Here is a 23,613-nt window from a genome sequence, read left to right as displayed (position 1 = left end):
TACAAACTCCACAAATACAGACTCGGCAACTAGAAATTCCATATCTAGAAACTCCACAACTAAAAACTGCAAAACTGGAGACTTCTCAACTAGAAACTCAACAACTAGAAACTCCACAACTAAAAACTCCACAACTGAAAACTCCACAACTTGAGACTCCGCAACTTGAAACTTCACAACTAGAAGCTCCGCTATGAAAAACTCCGCAACTAGAAACTCCGCAACAAGAAACTCCACAACTTAAAACTCCACAACTAGATACTCCACAACTGGAAAATTTACAACTAGATGCTTCACAACTGGAAACCCCACAACTAGAAACTCCACAACTAGAAACTCCACAACCAAAAACTCCACAACTAGAAACTCCACAACTAGAAACTTCACAACTAGAGACTCCGCAACTAGAGACTCCACAACTAGAAACTCCACAACTATAAACTCCACAACCAGAGACTCTGCAATTCCACAACTAGAAACTCCACAACTGCAAACTCCACAACTAGATACTCCGCAACTGGAAACTCCACAACTAGAGACTCCACAACTTGAAACTCCACAACTAGAAACTCCACAACTAGAAACTCTGCAACTGGAGACTCCACAACTAGAAACTCCACAACTAGAAACTCCACAATTAGAGACTCCGCAACTAGAGACTCCACAACTAGAAACTCCACAACTACAAACTCCACAACCAGAGACTCTGCAATTCCACAACTAGAAACTCCACAACTCTAAACTCCACAACTAGATACTCCGCAACTAGAAACTCCAACACCAGAGACTCTGCAACTAGAAACTCCGCAGCTAGGAACTCCGCAGCTAGAAACAACACAAATAGAGACTCCACAACTAGAAACTCCACGACTAGAAACTCCACAACTAGACACTCCACAACTAAAAACTCTTCAACTAGAAACTCCTAAACTAGAGACTCAACAACTAGAGAATCTACAACTAGAGACTTCAAACTAGAAATTCAACAACTAGAAACTCCACAACTAAAACTCAACAACTAGAAACTCCACAGCATGAGACTCCGCAACTTGAAACTCCACAACTAGAAACTCCGCAACTAGAAACTCCACAACTAGGAACTCCGCAACTAGAAACTCCACAACTAGAAACTCAACAACTTGAGACTCCACAACTAGAAACTCCACAACTCAAAACTCCACAACTGGAAACTCCACTATTAGAAACTCCACAACCAGAAACTCCACAACTAGAAACTCCACAACTAAAAACTCCACAACTTGAAACTCCACAACTAGAAATTCCACAGCTAGAAACACCACAACTAGACACTCTGCAACTAGAAACTCCGCAACAGGAGACTCTACAACTAGAATCTCCACAAATAGAAACTCAAAAACTAGAAACTCCACAACTAGAAACTTTACAACTAGAAACTCTGCAACTAGAGACTCCACCACTAGAAACTCCACAACTAAAAACTCCGCAATTAGAGACTCACCAACTAGAAACTCTACAACTACAAACTCCACAACTACAAACTCCACAAATACAGACTCGGCAACTAGAAATTCCATATCTAGAAACTCCACAACTAAAAACTGCAAAACTAGAGACTTCTCAACTAGAAATTCAACAACTAGAAACTCCACAACTAAAAACTCCACAACTGAAAACTTCACAACTTGAGACTCCGCAACTTGAAACTTCACAACTAGAAGCTCCGCTATCAAAAACTCCGCAACTAGAAACTCCGCAACTAGAAACTCCACAACTTAAAACTCCACAACTAGATACTCCACAACTGGAAACTTTACAACTAGATACTCCACATCTAGAGACTCCACAACTGGAAACTCCACAACTAGAGACTCTGCAACTAGAAACTTCACAACTAGAGACTCCGCAACTCCACAACTAGAAACTCCACAACTGAAAAATCCACAACTAGATACACCACAACTAGAAAATCCACAACTGGAAACTCCACAACTCTAGACTCAACAACTTGAAACTCCACAAGTTTAAACTCCACAACTAGAAGCTCCGCAACTAGCAACTCTGCAACAGGAGACTCTACAACTAGAATCTCCACAACTAGAAACTCCAAAACTAGAAACTCCACAACTAGAAACTTCACAACTAGAAACTCCGCAACTAGAGACTCCACCACTAGAAACTCCACAACTAAAAATTCCGCAACTAGAGACTCACCAACTAGAAACTCCACAACTACAAACTCCACAACTACAAACTCCACAAATACATATTGGGCAACTAGAAATTCAATATCTAGAAACTCCACAACTAAAAACTGCAAAACTAGAGACTTGTCAACTAGAAACTCAACAACTAGAAACTCCACAACTAAAAACTCCACAACTGAAAACTCCACAACTTGAGACTCCGCAACTTGAAACTTCACAACTAGAAGCTCCGCTATGAAAAACTCCGCAACTAGAAACTCCGCAACAAGAAACTCCACAACTTAAAACTCCACAACTAGATACTCCACAACTGGAAAATTTACAACTAGATGCTTCACAACTGGAAACCCCACAACTAGAAACTCCACAACTAGAAACTCCACAACCAAAAACTCCACAACTAGAAACTCCACAACTAGAAACTTCACAACTAGAGACTCCGCAACTAGAGACTCCACAACTAGAAACTCCACAACTATAAACTCCACAACCAGAGACTCTGCAATTCCACAACTAGAAACTCCACAACTGCAAACTCCACAACTAGATACTCCGCAACTGGAAACTCCACAACTAGAGACTCCACAACTTGAAACTCCACAACTAGAAACTCCACAACTTGAGACTCCACAACTAGAAACTCCACAACTCAAAACTCCACAACTGGAAACTCCACAATTAGAAACTCCACAAACAGAAACTCCACAACTAGAAACCCCACAACTAAAAACTCCACAACTGGAAACTCCACAACTAGAATCTCCACAACTAGAAACTCCACAACTAGAGACTCCGCAACTAGAAACTCCACAACCAGAGAATCTGCAACTAGAAACTCCGCCACTAGAAACTCCGCAGCTAGAAACTACACAACTAGAGACTCCACAACTAGAAACTCTACAACTAGAAGCTCCCCAACTAGAAACTACACAACTTGAAACCTCACAACCTTAAGTTACACTACTAGAAAATCCACAGCTAGAGATTCCGCAACTACAATCTCTACAACTAGAAACTCCACAACTGAAAACTTCACAACTAGAAACTCCAAAACTCGAAACTCCACAACTAGAAACTCCACAACTGGAAACTCCACAACTAGACACTCCACAACTAAAAAATCTTCAACTAGAAACTCCTAAACTAGAGACTCCACGACTAGAGAATCTACAACTAGAGACTTCAAACTAGAAACTCAACAACTAGAAACTTCAAAACTCGAAACTCTACTAGAAACTACACAACTGGAAACTCCACAACTAGACACTCCACAACTAGAGACTCTTCAAATATGGAACTCCGCAACTAGAAACTCCGCAACAAGAAATTCCACAGCTAGAAACACCACAACTAGACACTCCGCCACTAGAAACTCCACAACTTGAGATGCCGCAACTAGATACTCCACAACTGGAAACTTCACAACTAGATACTTCACAACTGGAAACTCCACAACTAGATACTCCACAACTGGAAACACCACAACCAGAAACTCCACAACTAGAGACTCCAAAACTCGAAACTCCTAAACTAGAGACTCCACAACTAGAGAATCTACAACTAGAGACTTCAAACTAGAAACTCAACAACTAGAAACTTCAAAACTCGAAACTCTACTAGAAACTACACAACTGGAAACTCCACAACTAGACACTCCACAACTAGAGACTCTTCAAATATGGAACTCCGCAACTAGAAACTCCGCAACAAGAAATTCCACAGCTAGAAACACCACAACTAGACACTCCGCCACTAGAAACTCCACAACTTGAGATGCCGCAACTAGATACTCCACAACTGGAAACTTCACAACTAGATACTTCACAACTGGAAACTCCACAACTAGATACTCCACAACTGGAAACACCACAACCAGAAACTCCACAACTAGAGATTCCAAAACTCGAAACTCCACAACTAGAAACTCCACAACTAGAATATCCACAACCAGAGACTCTGCAATTCCAGAACTAGAAACTACACAACTGGAAACTCCACAACTAGATACTTCGCAACTAGAAACTCCACAACTAGAGACTCCACAACTTGAAACTCCACAACTAGAAACTCCACAACTAGAAACTCTGCAACTAGAGACTCCACAACTAAAAACTCCACAACTACAATCTCTACAAATAGAGACTCGGCTACAAGAAATTTCATGTCTAGAAAGTCCACAACCAGAAACTCCCCAACTGGAAACTCCACAACTAGAAACTCCACAACTAGAAACTCCACAACAAGAGATTCCGCAACTAGAAACTCCACAACCATAGACTCTGCAACTAGAAACTCCGCAGCTAGAAACTCCAAAAATAGAAACTCCGCAACTTGAAACTCCACAACTAGATACTCCACAACTGGAAACTCCACAACTAGATACTTCACAACTGGAAACTCCACAACTAGATACTCCGCAACTGGAAACTCCACAACCAGAAACTCCACAACTAGAGACTCCAAAACTCGAAACTCCACAGTTAGAAACTCCACAACTAGACAATCCACAACCAGAGACTCTGCAATTTCACAACTAGAAACTCCACAACTGGAAACTCCACAACTAGATACTCCGCAACTAGAAACTCAACAACTAGAAACTCCACAACTTGAAACTCCACAACTAGAAACTCCACAACTAGAAACTCTGCAACTAGAGACTTCAAACTAGAAACTCAACAACAAGAAACTCCACAACTAGAAACTCCACAACTAAAAACTCCACAACTTGAAACCTCACAACCTTAAGTTACGCAACTAGAAAATCCACAGCTAGAGATTCCACAACTAGAAACTCCAAAACTCGAAACTCCACAACTCGAAACTCCACAACTCGAAACTCCACAACTGGAAACTCCACAACTAGACACTCCACAACTAAAAACTCTTCAACTAGAAACTCCTAAACTAGAGACTCCACAACTAGAGAATCTACAACTAGAGACTTCAAACTTGAAACTCCACAACTAGAAACTCCGCAACTAGAAACTCTACAAGTAGGAACTCCGCAACTAGATACTCCACAACTAGAAACTCCACAACTCGAAACTCCACTACTAGATACTCCACAACTGGATACTCGACAACTAGAAACTCCACATCTAGAGACTCCACAACTGGAAACTCCACAACTAGAGACTCTGCAACTAGAAACTTCACAACTAGAGACTCCGCAACTCCACAACTAGAAACTCCACAACTGAAAAATCCACAACTAGATACTCCACAACTAGAAAATCCACAACTCGAAACTCCACAACTCCAGACTCAACAACTTGAAACTCCACAAGTTTAAACTCCACAACTAGAAGCTCCGCAACTAGCAACTCTGCAACAGGAGACTCTACAACTAGAATCTCCACAACTAGAAACTCCAAAACTAGAAACTCCACAACTAGAAACTTCACAACTAGAAACTCCGCAACTAGAGACTCCACCACTAGAAACTCCACAACTAAAAATTCCGCAACTAGAGACTCACCAACTAGAAACTCCACAACTACAAACTCCACAACTACAAACTCCACAAATACATATTGGGCAACTAGAAATTCAATATCTAGAAACTCCACAACTAGAGACTCCACAACTTGAAACTCCACAACTAGAAACTCCACAACTAGAAACTCTGCAACTAGAGACTCCACAACTAGAAACTCCAAAACTAGAAACTCCACAACTAGGAACTCCGCAACTAGAAACTCCACAACTAGAAACTCCACAACTCGAAACTCCACTACTAGATACTCCACAACTAGAAAATCCACAACTAGAAACTCCACAACTATAGACTCCACAGCTTGAAACTCCACACGTTTAAACTCCATAACTTAAGACTCCACAACTAGAAACTCCACAACTAGAAACTCCCCAACTAAAACTCCGCAACTAGAAACTCCGCAACAGGAGACTCTATAACTAGAAACTCCACAACTAGAAACTCCAAAACTAAAAACTCCACAACTAGAAACTTCACAACTAGAAACTCCGAAACTAGAGACTCCACAACTGCAAACTCCACAACTACAAACTCCACAACTACAAACTCCACAAATACAGACTAGGCAACTAGAAATTCCATATCTAGAAACTCCACAACTAGAAACTGCAAAACTAGAGACTTCACAACTAGAAACTCAACAACTAGAAACTGCACAACTAAAAACTCCACAACTGGAAACTCCACAACTTGAGACTCCGCAACTTGAAACTTCACAACTGGAAACTCCACAACTAGATACACCACAACTAGAAACTCCACAACTAGAAACTCCACTACTAAAAACTCTGCAACTAGGGACTCCACAACTAGAAACTCCATAACTAGAAACTCCACAACTACAAACTCTACAAATAGAGACTCGGCTACAAGAAATTTCATGTCTAGAAACTCCACAACCAGAAAATTCACAACTGGAAACTCCACCACTAGAAACTCCACAACTAGAGATTCCGAAACTATAAACTCCACAACCAGAGACTCCGCAACTAGAAACTCCGCAGCTAGAAACTACACAACTAGAAACTCCACAACTAGAAACTCCACAACTTGAAACCTCACAACCTTAAGTTACGCAACTAGAAAATCCATAGCTAGAGATTCCGCAACTAGAAACTCCACAACTCGAAACTCCACAACTGGAAACTCCACAACTAGACACTCCACAACTAAAAACTCTTCAACTAGAAACTCCTAAACTAGAGTCTCCACAACTAGAGAATCTACAACTAGAGACTTCAAACTAGAAACTCAACAACTAGAAACTCCACAACTAAAAACTCAACAAGTAGAAACTCCACAGCATGAGACTCCGCAACTTGAAACTCCACAACTAGAAACTCCGCAACTAGAAACTCTACAACTAGGAACTCCGCAACTAGAAACTCCACAACTAGAAACTCCACAACTAGAAACTCCACTACTAGATACTCCACAACTGGATACTCGACAACTAGAAACTCTACATCTAGAGACTCCACAACTGGAAACTCCACAACTAGAGACTCTGCAACTGGAAACTTCACAACTAGAAACTCCGCAGCTCCACAACTAGAAACTCCACAACTAGAAACTCCACAACTAGAAACTCCACAACTTGAAACCTCACAACCTTAAGTTACGCAACTAGAAAATCCACAGCTAGAGATTCCGCAACTAGAAACTCCACAACTCGAAACTCCACAACTGGAAACTCCACAACTAGACACTCCACAACTAAAAACTGTTCAAGTAGAAACTCCTAAACTAGAGACTCCACATCTAGAGAATCTACAACTAGAGACTTCAAACTAGAATCTCAACAACTAGAAACTTCACAACTAGAAACTCCACTACTAGATACGCCACAACTTGATACTCGACAACTAGAAACTCCACATCTAGAGACTCTACAACTAGGAACTCCGCAACTAGAAACTCCACAACTAGAAACTCCACAACTAGAAACTCCACTACTAGATACTCCACAACTTGATACTCGACAACTAGAAACTCCACATCTAGAGACTCCACAACGGGAAACTCCACAACTAGAGACTCTGCAACTGGAAACTTCACAACTAGAGACTCCGCAGCTCCACAGCTAGAAACTCCACAACTAGAAACTCCAAAACTAGAAACTCCAAAACTAGAAACTTCACAACTAGAAACTCCGCAACTAGAGACTCCACCACTAGAAACTCCACAACTAGAAACTCCACAACCAGAAACTCCACAGCTAGAAACTCCACAACTAAAAACTCCGCAACTAGAGACTCACCAACTAGAAACTCCACAACTAGAAACTCCACAACTACAAACTCCACAAATACAGACTCGGAAACCAGAAATTCCATATCTAGAAACTCCACAACTAAAACTGCAAAACTAGAGACTTCTCAACTAGAAACTCAACAACTAGAAACTCCACAACTAAAAACTCCACAACTGGAAACTCCACAACTTGAGACTCTGCAGCTTGAAACTTCACAACTGGAAACTCCACAACTAGATACTCCACAACTGGAAACTCCACAACTAGAAACTCCACAACTAGACGCCACAACTTGAAACTCCACAACTAGAGACTCCGCAACTAGAAACTCCACATCTAGAGACTCCGCAACTCCACAACTAGAAACTCCACAACTGGAAACTCCACAACTAGATACTCCGCAACTGGAAACTCCACAACTAGAGACTCAACCACTTGAAACTCCACAACTGTAAACTCCACAACTTGAGACTCCACAACTAGAAACTCCACAACTCAAAACTCCACAACTGGAAACTCCACAATTAGAAACTCTACAACCAGAAACTCCACAACTAGAAACTCCACAACTAAAAACCCCACAACTAGATACTCCACAACTGGAAACTCCACAACTAGAAACTCCACAACTAGAAACTCCGCAACTAGAAACTCCACAACTAGGAACTCCGCAACTAGAAACTCCACAACTAGAAACTCCACAACTCGAAACTCCACTACTAGATACTCCACAACTGGAAACTCCGCAACTAGAAACTCCACAACTAGAAACTCCACAACTGGAAACTCCACAACTAGATACTCCGCAACTGGAAACTCCACAACTAGAGACTCAACCACTTGAAACTCCACAACTGTAAACTCCACAACTTGAGACTCCACAACTAGAAACTCCACAACTAGAAACTACACAACTAGAAACTCCACTACTAGATACTCCACAACTAGAAAATCCACAACTAGAAACTCCACAACTATAGACTCCACAGCTTGAAACTCCACACGTTTAAACTCCACAACTTAAGACTCCACAACTAGAAACTCCACAACTAGAAACTCCCCAACTAGAAACTCCGCAACTAGAAACTCCGCAACAGGAGACTCTATAACTAGAAACTCCACAACTAGAAACTCCAAAACTAGAAACTGCACAACTAGAAACTTCACAACTAGAAACTCCGAAACTAGAGACTCCACAACTAGTACTCCACAACTACAAACTCCACAACTAAAAACTCCACAACTGGAAACTCCACAACTTGAGACTCCGCAACTTGAAACTTCACAACTGGAAACTCCACAACTAGATACACCACAACTGGAAACTCCACGACTAGAAACTCCACAACTAGACTCCACAACTTGAAACTCCAACTCTAGAGACTCCACAACTAGAAACTCCACAACTAGAGACTCTGCAACTAGGGACTCCACAACTAGAAACTCCATAACTAGAAACTCCACAACTACAAACTCTACAAATAGAGACTCAGCTACAAGAAATTTCATGTCTAGAAAGTCCACAATCAGAAAATCCACAACTGGAAACTCCACAATTAGAAACGCCACAACTAGAAACTCCAGAACTAGAGATTCCGCAACTAGAAACTCCACAACCAGAGACTCTGCAACTAAAAACTCCGCAGCTAGAAACTCCACAAATAGAAACTCCGCCACTAGAAACTCCGCAGCTAGAAACTACACAACTAGAAACTCCACAACTAGAAACTCCACAACTAGAAACTCCACAACTTGAAACCTCACAACCTTAAGTTACGCAACTAGAAAATCCACAGCTAGAGATTCCGCAACTAGAAACTCCACAACTCGAAACTCCACAACTGGAAACTCCACAACTAGACACTCCACAACTAAAAACTCTTCAACTAGAAACTCCTAAACTAGAGACTCCACAACTAGAGAATCTTTAACTAGAGACTTCAAACTAGAAACTCAACAACTAGAAACTCCACAACTAGAAACTCAACAAGTAGAAACTCCACAGCATGAGACTCCGCAACTTGAAACTCCACAACTAGAAACTCCGCAACTAGAAACTCTACAACTAGGAACTCCGCAACTAGAAACTCCACAACTAGAAACTCCACTACTAGATATTCCACAACTGGATACTCGACAACTAGAAACTCCACATCTAGAGACTCCACAACTAGAAACTCCACAACTAGAGACTCTGCAACTGGAAACTTCACAACTAGAAACTCCGCAGCTCCACAACTAGAAACTCCACAACTAGAAACTCCACAACTAGAAACTCCACAACTTCAAACCTCACAACCTTAAGTTACGCAACTAGAAAATCTACAGCTAGAGATTCCGCAACTAGAAACTCCACAACTCGAAACTCCACAACTGGAAACTCCACAACTAGACACTACACAACTAAAAACTCTTCAACTAGAAACTCCTAAACTAGAGACTCCACAACTAGAGAATCTACAACTAGAGACTTCAAACTAGAAACTCAACAACTAGAAACTCCACAACTAAAAACTTAACAAGTAGAAACTCCACAGCATGAGACTCCGCAACTTGAAACTCCACAACTAGAAACTCCGCAACTAGAAACTCTACAACTAGGAACTCCGCAACTAGAAACTCCACAACTAGAAACTCCACAACTAGAAACTCCACTACTAGATACTCCACAACTGGATACTCGACAACTAGAAACTCCACATCTAGAGACTCCACAACTAGAGACTCACCAACTAGAAACTCCACAACTAGAAACTCCACAACTACAAACTCCACAAATACAGACTCGGAAACTAGAAATTCCATATCTAGAAACTCCACAACTAAAACTGCAAAACTAGAGACTTCTCAACTAGAAACTCAACAACTAGAAACTCCACAACTAAAAACTCCACAACTGGAAACTCCACAACTTGAGACTCTGCAACTTGAAACTTCACAACTGGAAACTCCACAACTAGATACTCCACAACTGGAAACTTCACAACTAGAAACTCCACAACTAGACGCCACAACTTGAAACTCCACAACTGGAGACTCCGCAACTAGAAACTCCACAACTAGAGACTCCGCAACTCCACAACTAGAAACTCCACAACTGGAAACTCCACAACTAGATACTCCGCAACTGGAAACTCCACAACTAGAGACTCAACAACTTGAAACTCCACAACTGTAAACTCCACAACTTGAGACTCCACAACTAGAAACTCCACAACTCAAAACTCCACAACTGGAAACTCCACAATTAGAAACTCCACAACCAGAAACTCCACAACTAGAAACTCCACAACTAAAAACCCCACAACTAGATACTCCACAACTGGAAACTCCACAACTAGAAACTCCAGAACTAGAAACTCCGCAACTAGAAACTCCACAACTAGGAACTCCGCAACTAGAAACTCCACAACTAGAAACTCCACAACTAGAAACTCCACTACTAGATACTCCACAACTAGAAAATTCACAACTAGAAACTCCACAACTATAGACTCCACAGCTTGAAACTCCACACGTTTAAACTCCACAACTTAAGACTCCACAACTAGAAACTCCCCAACTAGAAACTCCGCAACTAGAAACGGCGCAACAGGAGACTCTATAACTAGAAACTCCACAACTAGAAACTCCAAAACTAGAAACTCCACAACTAAAAACTTCACAACTAGAAACTCCGAAACTAGAGACTCCACAACTGGAAACTCCACAACTACAAACTCCACAACTACAAACTCCACAAATACAGACGAGGCAACTAGAAATTGCATATCTAGAAACTCCACAACTAAAAACTGGAAAACTAGAGACTTCACAACTAGAAACTGAACAACTAGAAACTCCACAACTAAAAACTTCACAACTGGAAACTCCACAACTTGAGACTCCGCAACTTGAAACTTCACAACTGGAAACTCCACAACTAGATACACCACAACTGGAAACTCCACGACTAGAAACTCCACAACTAGATTCCACAACTTGAAACTCCACAACTAGAAACTCTGCAACTAGGGACTCCACAACTAGAAACTCCATAACTAGAAACTCCACAACTACAAACTCTACAAATAGAGACTCAGCTACAAGAAATTTCATTTCTAGAAAGTTCACAACCAGAAAATCCACAACCGGAAACTCCACAACTAGAAACTCCACAACTAGAAACTCCAGAACTAGAGATTCCGCAACTAGAAACTCCACAACCAGAGACTCTGCAACTAAAAACTCTGCAGCTAGAAACTCCACAAATAGAAACTCCACAACTGTAAACTCCACAACTTGAGACTCCACAACTAGAAACTCCACAACTCAAAACTCCACAACTGGAAACTCCACAATTAGAAACTCCACAACCAGAAACTCCACAACTAGAAACTCCACAACTAAAAACCCCACAACTAGATACTCCACAACTAGAGACTCCGCAACTAGAAACTCCACAACTAGAGACTCCGCAACTCCACAACTAGAAACTCCACAACTGGAAACTCCACAACTGGATACTCCGCAACTGGAAACTCCACAACTGGAGACTCAACAACTTGAAACTCCACAACTTTAAACGCCACAACTTGAGACTCCACAACTAAAAACTCCACAACTCAAAACTCCACAACTGGAAACTCCACAATTAGAAACTGCACAACCAGAAACTCCACAACTAGAAACTCCAAAACTAAAAACCCCACAACTAGATACTCCACAACTGGAAACTCCACAACTAGAAACTCCACAACTAGAAACTCCACAACCAGAAACTCCACAACTAGAAGCTCCACAACTAGAAACTTCTGTGGAGTCAAGACATGTAAGCATGTGTGTGTGATTCGATTTTCATTGTATTTTTTTAATAAGTGCCTATGTATAGAAACTAGCTGCAAGCTAATAAGTATGCATATCTGCAAGAAAAAATGTATTACTGTGTTATCTGTATCACATGATTGTTTTTTTTATGATGTACCTCAGAGCTGACCTGTACACTTTTTTATGTTGCACATTGTATTGGACCGTCCACTAGCCACTTTAGGCTATCGGTCCAAATAATCCCTGTAATTGCATATATCTATTTATGAAAATAAAGCTTCATTGATTGATTGATTGATTGATTGAACTAGAGACTCCGCAACTAGAGACTCCAAAACTAGAAACTCCACAACTATAAACTCCACAACCAGAGACTCTGCAATTCCACAACTAGAAACTCCACAACTGCAAACTCCACAACTAGATACTCCACAACTAGAAACTCCACAACTGGAGACTCCACAACTTGAAACTCCACAACTACAAACTCTACAAATAAAGACACGGCTACAAGAAATTTCATGTCTAGAAAGTCCACAACTAAAAACTCCACAACTTGAAACTCCACAACTAGAAACTCCACAACTAGAAACTCCACAACTCGAAACTCCACAACTGGAAACTCCACAACTAGACACTCCACAACTAGAAACTCCACAACCAGAAACTCCACAACTAGAAACTCCACAACTAGAATCTTCACAATTAGAGACTCCGCAACTAGAGACTCCACAACTAGAAACTCCACAACTACAAACTCCACAACTAGATACTCCGCAACAAGAAATTCCACAGCTAGAAACACCACAACTAGACACTCCGCAACTAGAAACTCCACAACTTCAGACGCCGCAACTAGAAACTCCACAACTTGAAACTTCACAACTAGAAACTCCACAACTAGAAACTCTACAACTAGAGACTCCTCAACTAGAAACTCCACAACTACAAACTCCACAACTAGATACTCCGCAACAAGAAATTCCACAGCTAGAAACACCACAACTAGACACTCCGCAACTAGAAACTCCACAACTTCAGACGCCGCAACTAGAAACTTCACAACTTGAAACTTCACAACTAGAAACTCCACAACTAGAAACTCTACAAGTAGAGACTCCTCAACTAGAAACTCCCCAACTCGAAACTCCACAACTCAAAACTCCACAACTTGAAACTCCACAACTAGAGACTTCAAAACTAGAAACTCCACAACTAGAAACTCCACAACTGGAAACTCCACAACTTGAGACTCCGCAACTTGAAACTCCACAACTAGAAACTCCGCTATTAAAAACTCCGCAACTAGAAACTCCGCAACTAGAAACTCCGCAACTTGAAACTCCACAACTAGATACTCCACAACTGGAAACTCCACAACTAGATACTTCACAACTGGAAACTCCACAACTAGATACTCCACAACTGGAAACTCCACAACCAGAAACTCCACAACTAGAGACTCAAAAACTCGAAACTCCACAACTAGAAACTCTGCAACTAGAGACTCCACAACTAGAAACTCCAAAACTAGAAACTCCACAACTACAAACTCTACAAATAAAGACACGGCTACAAGAAATTTCATGTCTAGAAAGTCCACAACTAAAAACTCCACAACTTGAAACTCCACAACTAGAAACTCCACAACTAGAAACTCCACAACTAGAAACTCCACAACTCGCAACTCCACAACTGGAAACTCCACAACTAGACACTCCACAACTAGAAACTCCACAACCAGAAACTCCACAACTAGAAACTCCACAACTAGAAACTTCACAATTAGAGACTCCCCAACTAGAGACTCCACAACTAGAAACTCCACAACTACAAACTCCACAACTAGATACTCCGCAACAAGAAATTCCACAGCTAGAAACACCACAACTAGACACTCCGCAACTAGAAACTCCACAACTTCAGACGCCGCAACTAGAAACTCCACAACTAGAAACTCTACAAGTAGAGACTCCTCAACTAGAGAATTCGCAACTAGAAACTCCAAAACTAGAGACTCTGCCTCTAGAAACTCTGCAGCTAGAAACTCCATAACTAGAAACTCCACAACTAGAAACTCCACAACTTGAAACCTCACAACCTTAAGTTACGCAACTAGAAAATCCATAGCTAGAGATTCCGCAACTAGAAACTCCACAACTCGAAACTCCACAACTGGAAACTCCACAACTAGACACTCCACAACTAAAAACTCTTCAACTAGAAACTCCTAAACTAGAGTCTCCACAACTAGAGAATCTACAACTAGAGACTTCAAACTAGAAACTCAACAACTAGAAACTCCACAACTAAAAACTCAACAAGTAGAAACTCCACAGCATGAGACTCCGCAACTTGAAACTCCACAACTAGAAACTCCGCAACTAGAAACTCTACAACTAGGAACTCCGCAACTAGAAACTCCACAACTAGAAACTCCACAACTAGAAACTCCACTACTAGATACTCCACAACTGGATACTCGACAACTAGAAACTCTACATCTAGAGACTCCACAACTGGAAACTCCACAACTAGAGACTCTGCAACTGGAAACTTCACAACTAGAAACTCCGCAGCTCCACAACTAGAAACTCCACAACTAGAAACTCCACAACTAGAAACTCCACAACTTGAAACCTCACAACCTTAAGTTACGCAACTAGAAAATCCACAGCTAGAGATTCCGCAACTAGAAACTCCACAACTCGAAACTCCACAACTGGAAACTCCACAACTAGACACTCCACAACTAAAAACTCTTCAAGTAGAAACTCCTAAACTAGAGACTCCACAACTAGAGAATCTACAACTAGAGACTTCAAACTAGAAACTCAACAACTAGAAACTTCACAACTAGAAACTCCACTACTAGATACTCCACAACTTGATACTCGACAACTAGAAACTCCACATCTAGAGACTCTACAACTAGGAACTCCGCAACTAGAAACTCCACAACTAGAAACTCCACAACTAGAAACTCCACTACTAGATACTCCACAACTTGATACTCGACAACTAGAAACTCCACATCTAGAGACTCCACAACGGGAAACTCCACAACTAGAGACTCTGCAACTGGAAACTTCACAACTAGAGACTCCGCAGCTCCACAGCTAGAAACTCCACAACTAGAAACTCCAAAACTAGAAACTCCACAACTAGAAACTTCACAACTAGAAACTCCGCAACTAGAGACTCCACCACTAGAAACTCCACAACTAGAAACTCCACAACCAGAAACTCCACAGCTAGAAACTCCACAACTAAAAACTCCGCAACTAGAGACTCACCAACTAGAAACTCCACAACTAGAAACTCCACAACTACAAACTCCACAAATACAGACTCGGAAACCAGAAATTCCATATCTAGAAACTCCACAACTAAAACTGCAAAACTAGAGACTTCTCAACTAGAAACTCAACAACTAGAAACTCCACAACTAAAAACTCCACAACTGGAAACTCCACAACTTGAGACTCTGCAGCTTGAAACTTCACAACTGGAAACTCCACAACTAGATACTCCACAACTGGAAACTCCACAACTAGAAACTCCACAACGAGACGCCACAACTTGAAACTCCACAACTAGAGACTCCGCAACTAGAAACTCCACAACTAGAGACTCCGCAACTCCACAACTAGAAACTCCACAACTGGAAACTCCACAACTAGATACTCCGCAACTGGAAACTCCACAACTAGAGACTCAACCACTTGAAACTCCACAACTGTAAACTCCACAACTTGAGACTCCACAACTAGAAACTCCACAACTCAAAACTCCACAACTGGAAACTCCACAATTAGAAACTCTACAACCAGAAACTCCACAACTAGAAACTCCACAACTAAAAACCCCACAACTAGATACTCCACAACTGGAAACTCCACAACTAGAAACTCCACAACTAGAAACTCCGCAACTAGAAACTCCACAACTAGGAACTCCGCAACTAGAAACTCCACAACTAGAAACTCCACAACTCGAAACTCCACTACTAGATACTCCACAACTGGAAACTCCGCAACTAGAAACTCCACAACTAGAAACTCCACAACTGGAAACTCCACAACTAGATACTCCGCAACTGGAAACTCCACAACTAGAGACTCAACCACTTGAAACTCCACAACTGTAAACTCCACAACTTGAGACTCCACAACTAGAAACTCCACAACTCAAAACTCCACAACTGGAAACTCCACAATTAGAAACTCTACAACCAGAAACTCCACAACTAGAAACTCCACAACTAAAAACCCCACAACTAGATACTCCACAACTGGAAACTCCACAACTAGAAACTCCACAACTAGAAACTCCGCAACTAGAAACTCCACAACTAGGAACTCCGCAACTAGAAACTCCACAACTAGAAATTACACAACTAGAAACTCCACTACTAGATACTCCACAACTAGAAAATCCACAACTAGAAACTCCACAACTATAGACTCCACAGCTTGAAACTCAACACGTTTAAACTCCACAACTTAAGACTCCACAACTAGAAACTCCACAACTAGAAACTCCCCAACTAGAAACTCCGCAACTAGAAACTCCGCAACAGGAGACTCTATAACTAGAAACTCCACAACTAGAAACTCCAAAACTAGAAACTGCACAACTAGAAACTTCACAACTAGAAACTCCGAAACTAGAGACTCCACAACTGGAAACTCCACAACTACAAACTCCACAACTAAAAACTCCACAACTGGAAACTCCACAACTTGAGACTCCGCAACTTGAAACTTCACAACTGGAAACTCCACAACTAGATACACCACAACTGGAAACTCCACGACTAGAAACTCCACAACTAGACTCCACAACTTGAAACTCCAACTCTAGAGACTCCACAACTAGAAACTCCACAACTAGAGACTCTGCAACTAGGGACTCCACAACTAGAAACTCCATAACTAGAAACTCCACAACTACAAACTCTACAAATAGAGACTCAGCTACAAGAAATTTCATGTCTAGAAATTCCACAACTAAAACTCCACAACTTGAAACTCCACAACTAGAAACTCCACAACTAAAAACTCCACAACTCGAAACTCCACAACTGGAAACTCCACAACTAGACACTCCACAACTAGAAGCTCCACAACCAGAAACTCCACAACTAGAAACTCCACAACTAGAAACTTCACAATTAGAGACTCCCCAACTAGAGACTCCACAACTAGAAACTCCACAACTACAAACTCCACAACTAGATACTCCGCAACAAGAAATTCCACAGCTAGAAACACCACAACTAGACACTCCGCAACTAGAAACTCCACAACTTCAGACGCTGCAACTAGAAACTTCACAACTTGAATCTTCACAACTAGAAACTCCACAACTAGAAACTCTACAAGTAGAGACTCCTCAACTAGAGAATTCGCAACTAGAAACTCCAAAACTAGAGACTCTGCCTCTAGAAACTCTGCAGCTAGAAACTCCACAACTAGAAACTCCACAACTAGAAACTCCACAACTAGAAACTCCACAACTCGAAACTGCACAACTCAAAACTCCACAACTTGAAACTCCACAACTAGAGACTTCAAAACTAGAAACTCCACAACTAGAAACTCCACAACTGGAAACTCCACAACTTGAGACTCCGCAACCTAAAACTCCACAACAAGAAACTCCGCTATTAAAAACTCCGCAACTAGAAACTCCGCAACTAGAAACTCCGCAACTTGAAACTCCACAACTAGATACTCCACAACTGGAAACTCCACAACTAGATACTTCACAACTGGAAACTCCACAACTAGATACTCCACAACTGGAAACTCTACAACCAGAAACTCCACAACTAGAGACTCCAAAACTCGAAACTCCACAACTACAAACTCCACAACAAGAAAATCCACAACCAGAGATTCTGCAATTCCAGAACTAGAAACTCCACAACTTGAAACTCCACAACTAGATACTCCGCAACTAGAAACTCCAACACTAGAGACTGCACAACTTGAAACTCCACAACTAGAAACTCCACAACTAGAAACTCTGCAACTAGAGACTCCACAACTAGAAACTCCACAACTACAAACTCTACAAATAGAGACTCGGCTACAAGAAATTTCAGGTCTAGAAAGTCCACAACCAGAAACTCCACAACTGGAAACTCCAGAACTAGAAACTCCACGTTTAGAAACTCCACAACTAGAGATTCCGCAACTAGAAACTCCACAACCATAGATTCTGCAACTAGAAACTCCGCAGCTAGAAACTCCACAAATAGAAACTCCGCAACTTGAAACTCCACAACTAGATACTACACAACTGGAAACTCCACAACTAGATACTTCACAACTGGAAACTCCACAACTAGATTCTCCACAACTGAAAACTCCACAACCAGAAACTCCACAACTAGAGACTCCAAAACTCGAAACTCCACAACTAGAAACTCCACAACTAGAGACTTCAAAACTAGAAACTCCACAACTAGAAACTCCACAACTGGAAACTCCACAACTTGAGACTCCGCAACCTAAAACTCCACAACAAGAAACTCCGCTATTAAAAACTCCGCAACTAGAAACTCCGCAACTAGAAACTCCGCAACTTGAAACTCCACAACTAGATACTCCACAACTGGAAACTCCACAACTAGATACTTCACAACTGGAAACTCCACAACTAGATACTCCACAACTGGAAACTCTACAACCAGAAACTCCACAACTAGAGACTCCAAAACTCGAAACTCCACAACTACAAACTCCACAACAAGAAAATCCACAACCAGAGATTCTGCAATTCCCGAACTAGAAACTCCACAACTTGAAACTCCACAACTAGATACTCCGCAACTAGAAACTCCACAACTAGAGACTGCACAACTTGAAACTCCACAACTAGAAACTCCACAACTAGAAACTCTGCAACTAGAGACTCAACAACTAGAAACTCCACAACTACAAACTCTACAAATAGAGACTCGGCTACTAGAAATTTCAGGTCTAGAAAGTCCACAACCAGAAACTCCACAACTGGAAACTCCACAACTAGAAACTCCACAACTAGAGATTCCGCAACTAGAAACTCCACAACCATAGATTCTGCAACTAGAAACTCCGCAGCTAGAAACTCCACAAATAGAAACTCCGCAACTTGAAACTCCACAACTAGATACTACACAACTGGAAACTCCACAACTAGATACTTCACAACTGGAAACTCCACAACTAGATACTCCACATCTGGAAACTCCACAACCAGAAACTCCACAACTAGAGACTCCAAAACTCGAAACTCCACAACTAGAAACTCCACAACTAGAAAATCCACAACCAGAGACTCTGCAATTCAGCAACTAGAAACTCCACAACTGGAAACTCCACAACTAGATACTCCGCAACTAGAAACTCAACAACTAGAAACTCAACAACTTGAAACTCCACAGCTAGAAACTCCACAACTAGAAACTCTGCAACTAGATACTCCAAAACTAGAAACTCCACAACTATAAACTCCAAAACCAGAGACTCTGCAATTCCACAACTAGAAACTCCACAACTGCAAACTCCACAACTAGATACTCCGCAACTAGAAACTCCACAACTGGAGACTCCACAACTTGAAACTCCACACCTACAAACTCTACAAATAAAGACACGGCTACAAGAAATTTCATGTCTAGAAAGTCCACAACTAAAAACTCCACAACTTGAAACTCCACAACTAGAAACTCCACAACTAGAAACTCCACAACTCGAAACTCCACAACTGGAAACTCCACAACTAGACACTCCACAACTAGAAACTCCACAACCAGAAACTCCACAACTAGAAACTCCACAACTAGAATCTTCACAATTAGAGACTCCGCAACTAGAGACTCCACAACTAGAAACTCCACAACTACAAACTCCACAACTAGATACTCCGCAACAAGAAATTCCACAGCTAGAAACACCACAACTAGACACTCCGCAACTAGAAACTCCACAACTTCAGACGCCGCAACTAGAAACTCCACAACTTGAAACTTCACAACTAGAAACTCCACAACTAGAAACTCTACAACTAGAGACTCCTCAACTAGAGAATTCGCAACTAGAAACTCCAAAACTAGAGACTCTGCCTCTAGAAACTCTGCAGCTAGAAACTCCACAACTAGAAACTCCACAACTAGAAACTCCACAACTAGAAACTCCACAACTCGAAACTCCACAACTCAAAACTCCACAACTTGAAACTCCACAACTAGAGACTTCAAAACTAGAAACTCCACAACTAGAAACTCCACAACTGGAAACTCCACAACTTGAGACTCCGCAACTTGAAACTCCACAACTAGAAACTCCGCTATTAAAAACTCCGCAACTAGAAACTCCGCAACTAGAAACTCCGCAACTTGTAACTCCACAACTAGATACTCCACAACTGGAAACTCCACAACTAGATACTTCACAACTGGAAACTCCACAACTAGATACTCCACAACTGGAAACTCCACAACCAGAAACTCCACAACTAGAGACTCCAAAACTCGAAACTCCACAACTAGAAACTCTGCAACTAGAGACTCCACAACTAGAAACTCCAAAACTAGAAACTCCACAACTACAAACTCTACAAATAAAGACACGGCTACAAGAAATTTCATGTCTAGAAAGTCCACAACTAAAAACTCCACAACTTGAAACTCCACAACTAGAAACTCCACAACTAGAAACTCCACAACTCGAAACTCCACAACTGGAAACTCCACAACTAGACACTCCACAACTAGAAACTCCACAACTAGAAAATCCACAACTAGAAACTTCACAATTAGAGACTCCGCAACTAGAGACTCCACAACTAGAAACTCCACAACTACAAACTCCACAACTAGATACTCCGCAACAAGAAATTCCACAGCTAGAAACACCACAACTAGACACTCCGCAACTAGAAACTCCACAACTTCAGACGCCGCAACTAGAAACTTCACAACTTGAAACTTCACAACTAGAAACTCCACAACTAGAAACTCTACAAGTAGAGACTCCTCAACTAGAGAATTCGCAACTAGAAACTCCAAAACTAGAGACTCTGCCTCTAGAAACTCTGCAGCTAGAAACTCCGCAACTAGAAACTCCACAACTAGAAACTCCACAACTAGAAACTCCACAACTCGAAACTCCACAACTCAAAACTTCATAACTTGAAACTCCACAACTAGAGACTCCGCAACTTAAAACTCCACAACAAGAAACTCCGCTATTAAAAACTCCGCAACTAGAAACTCCGCAACTAGAAACTCCGCAACTTGAAACTCCACAACTAGATACTCCACAACTGGAAACTCCACAACTAGATACTTCACAACTGGAAACTCCACAACTAGATACTCCACAACTGGAAACTCTACAACCAGAAACTCCACAACTAGAGACTCCAAAACTCGAAACTCCACAACTACAAACTCCACAACAAGAAAATCCACAACCAGAGATTCTGCAATTCCAGAACTAGAAACTCCACAACTTGAAACTCCACAACTAGATACTCCGCAACTAGAAACTCCACAACTAGAGACTGCACAACTTGAAACTCCACAACTAGAAACTCCACAACTAGAAACTCTGCAACTAGAGACTCCACAACTAGAAACTCCACAACTACAAACTCTACAAATAGAGACTCGGCTACAAGAAATTTCAGGTCTAGAAAGTCCACAACCAGAAACTCCACAACTGGAAACTCCACAACTAGAAACTCCACAACTAGAAACTCCACAACTAGAGATTCCGAAACTAGAAACTCCACAACCATAGATTCTGCAACTAGAAACTCCAGAACTAAAAACTCAACAAGTAGAAACTCCACAGCATGAGACTCCGCAACTTGAAACTCCACAACTAGAAACTCCGCAAGTAGAAACTCTACAACTAGGAACTCCGCAACTAGAAACTCCACAACTAGAAACTCCACAACTAGAAACTCCACTACTAGATACTCCACAACTGGATACTCGACGACTAGAAACGCCACATCTAGAGACTCCACAACTGGAAACTCCACAACTAGAGACTCTGCAACTGGAAACTTCACAACTAGAGACTCCGCAGCTCCACAACTAGAAACTCCACAACTAGAAACTCCACAACTAGAAACTTCACAACTAGAAACTCCGCAACTAGAGACTCCACCACTAGAAACTCCACAACTAGAAACTCCACAACCAGAAACTCCACAACTAGAAACTCCTCAACTAAAAACTCCGCAACTAGAGACTCACCAAATAGAAACTCCACAACTAGAAACTCCACAACTACAAACTCCACAAATACAGACTCGGAAACTAGAAATTCCATATCTAGAAACTCCACAACTAAAAACTGCAAAACTAGAGACTTCTCAACTAGAAACTCAACAACTAGAAACTCCACAACTAAAAACTCCACAACTGGAAACTCCACAACTTGAGACTCCGCAACTTGAAACTTCACAACTGGAAACTCCACAACTAGATACTCCACAACTGGAAACTCCACAACTAGAAACTCCACAACTAGATGCCACAACTTGAAACTCCACAACTAGAGACTCCGCAACTAGAAACTCCACAACTAGAGACTCCGCAACTCCACAACTAGAAACTCCACAACTGGAAACTCCACAACTGGATACTCCGCAACTGGAAACTCCACAACTGGAGTCTCAACAACTTGAAACTCCACAACTTTAAACTCCACAACTTGAGACTCCACAACTCAAAACTCCACAACTCAAAACTCCACAACTGGAAACTCCACAATTAGAAACTGCACAACCAGAAACTCCACAACTAGAAACTCCAAAACTAAAAACCCCACAACTAGATACTCCACAACTGGAAACTCCAC

Source organism: Rhipicephalus microplus, unplaced genomic scaffold, assembly GCF_043290135.1.
Source record: "Rhipicephalus microplus isolate Deutch F79 unplaced genomic scaffold, USDA_Rmic scaffold_26, whole genome shotgun sequence".
NCBI lineage: Eukaryota > Metazoa > Arthropoda > Arachnida > Ixodida > Ixodidae > Rhipicephalus > Rhipicephalus microplus.
Note: the sequence above shows the minus strand (reverse complement) of the source record.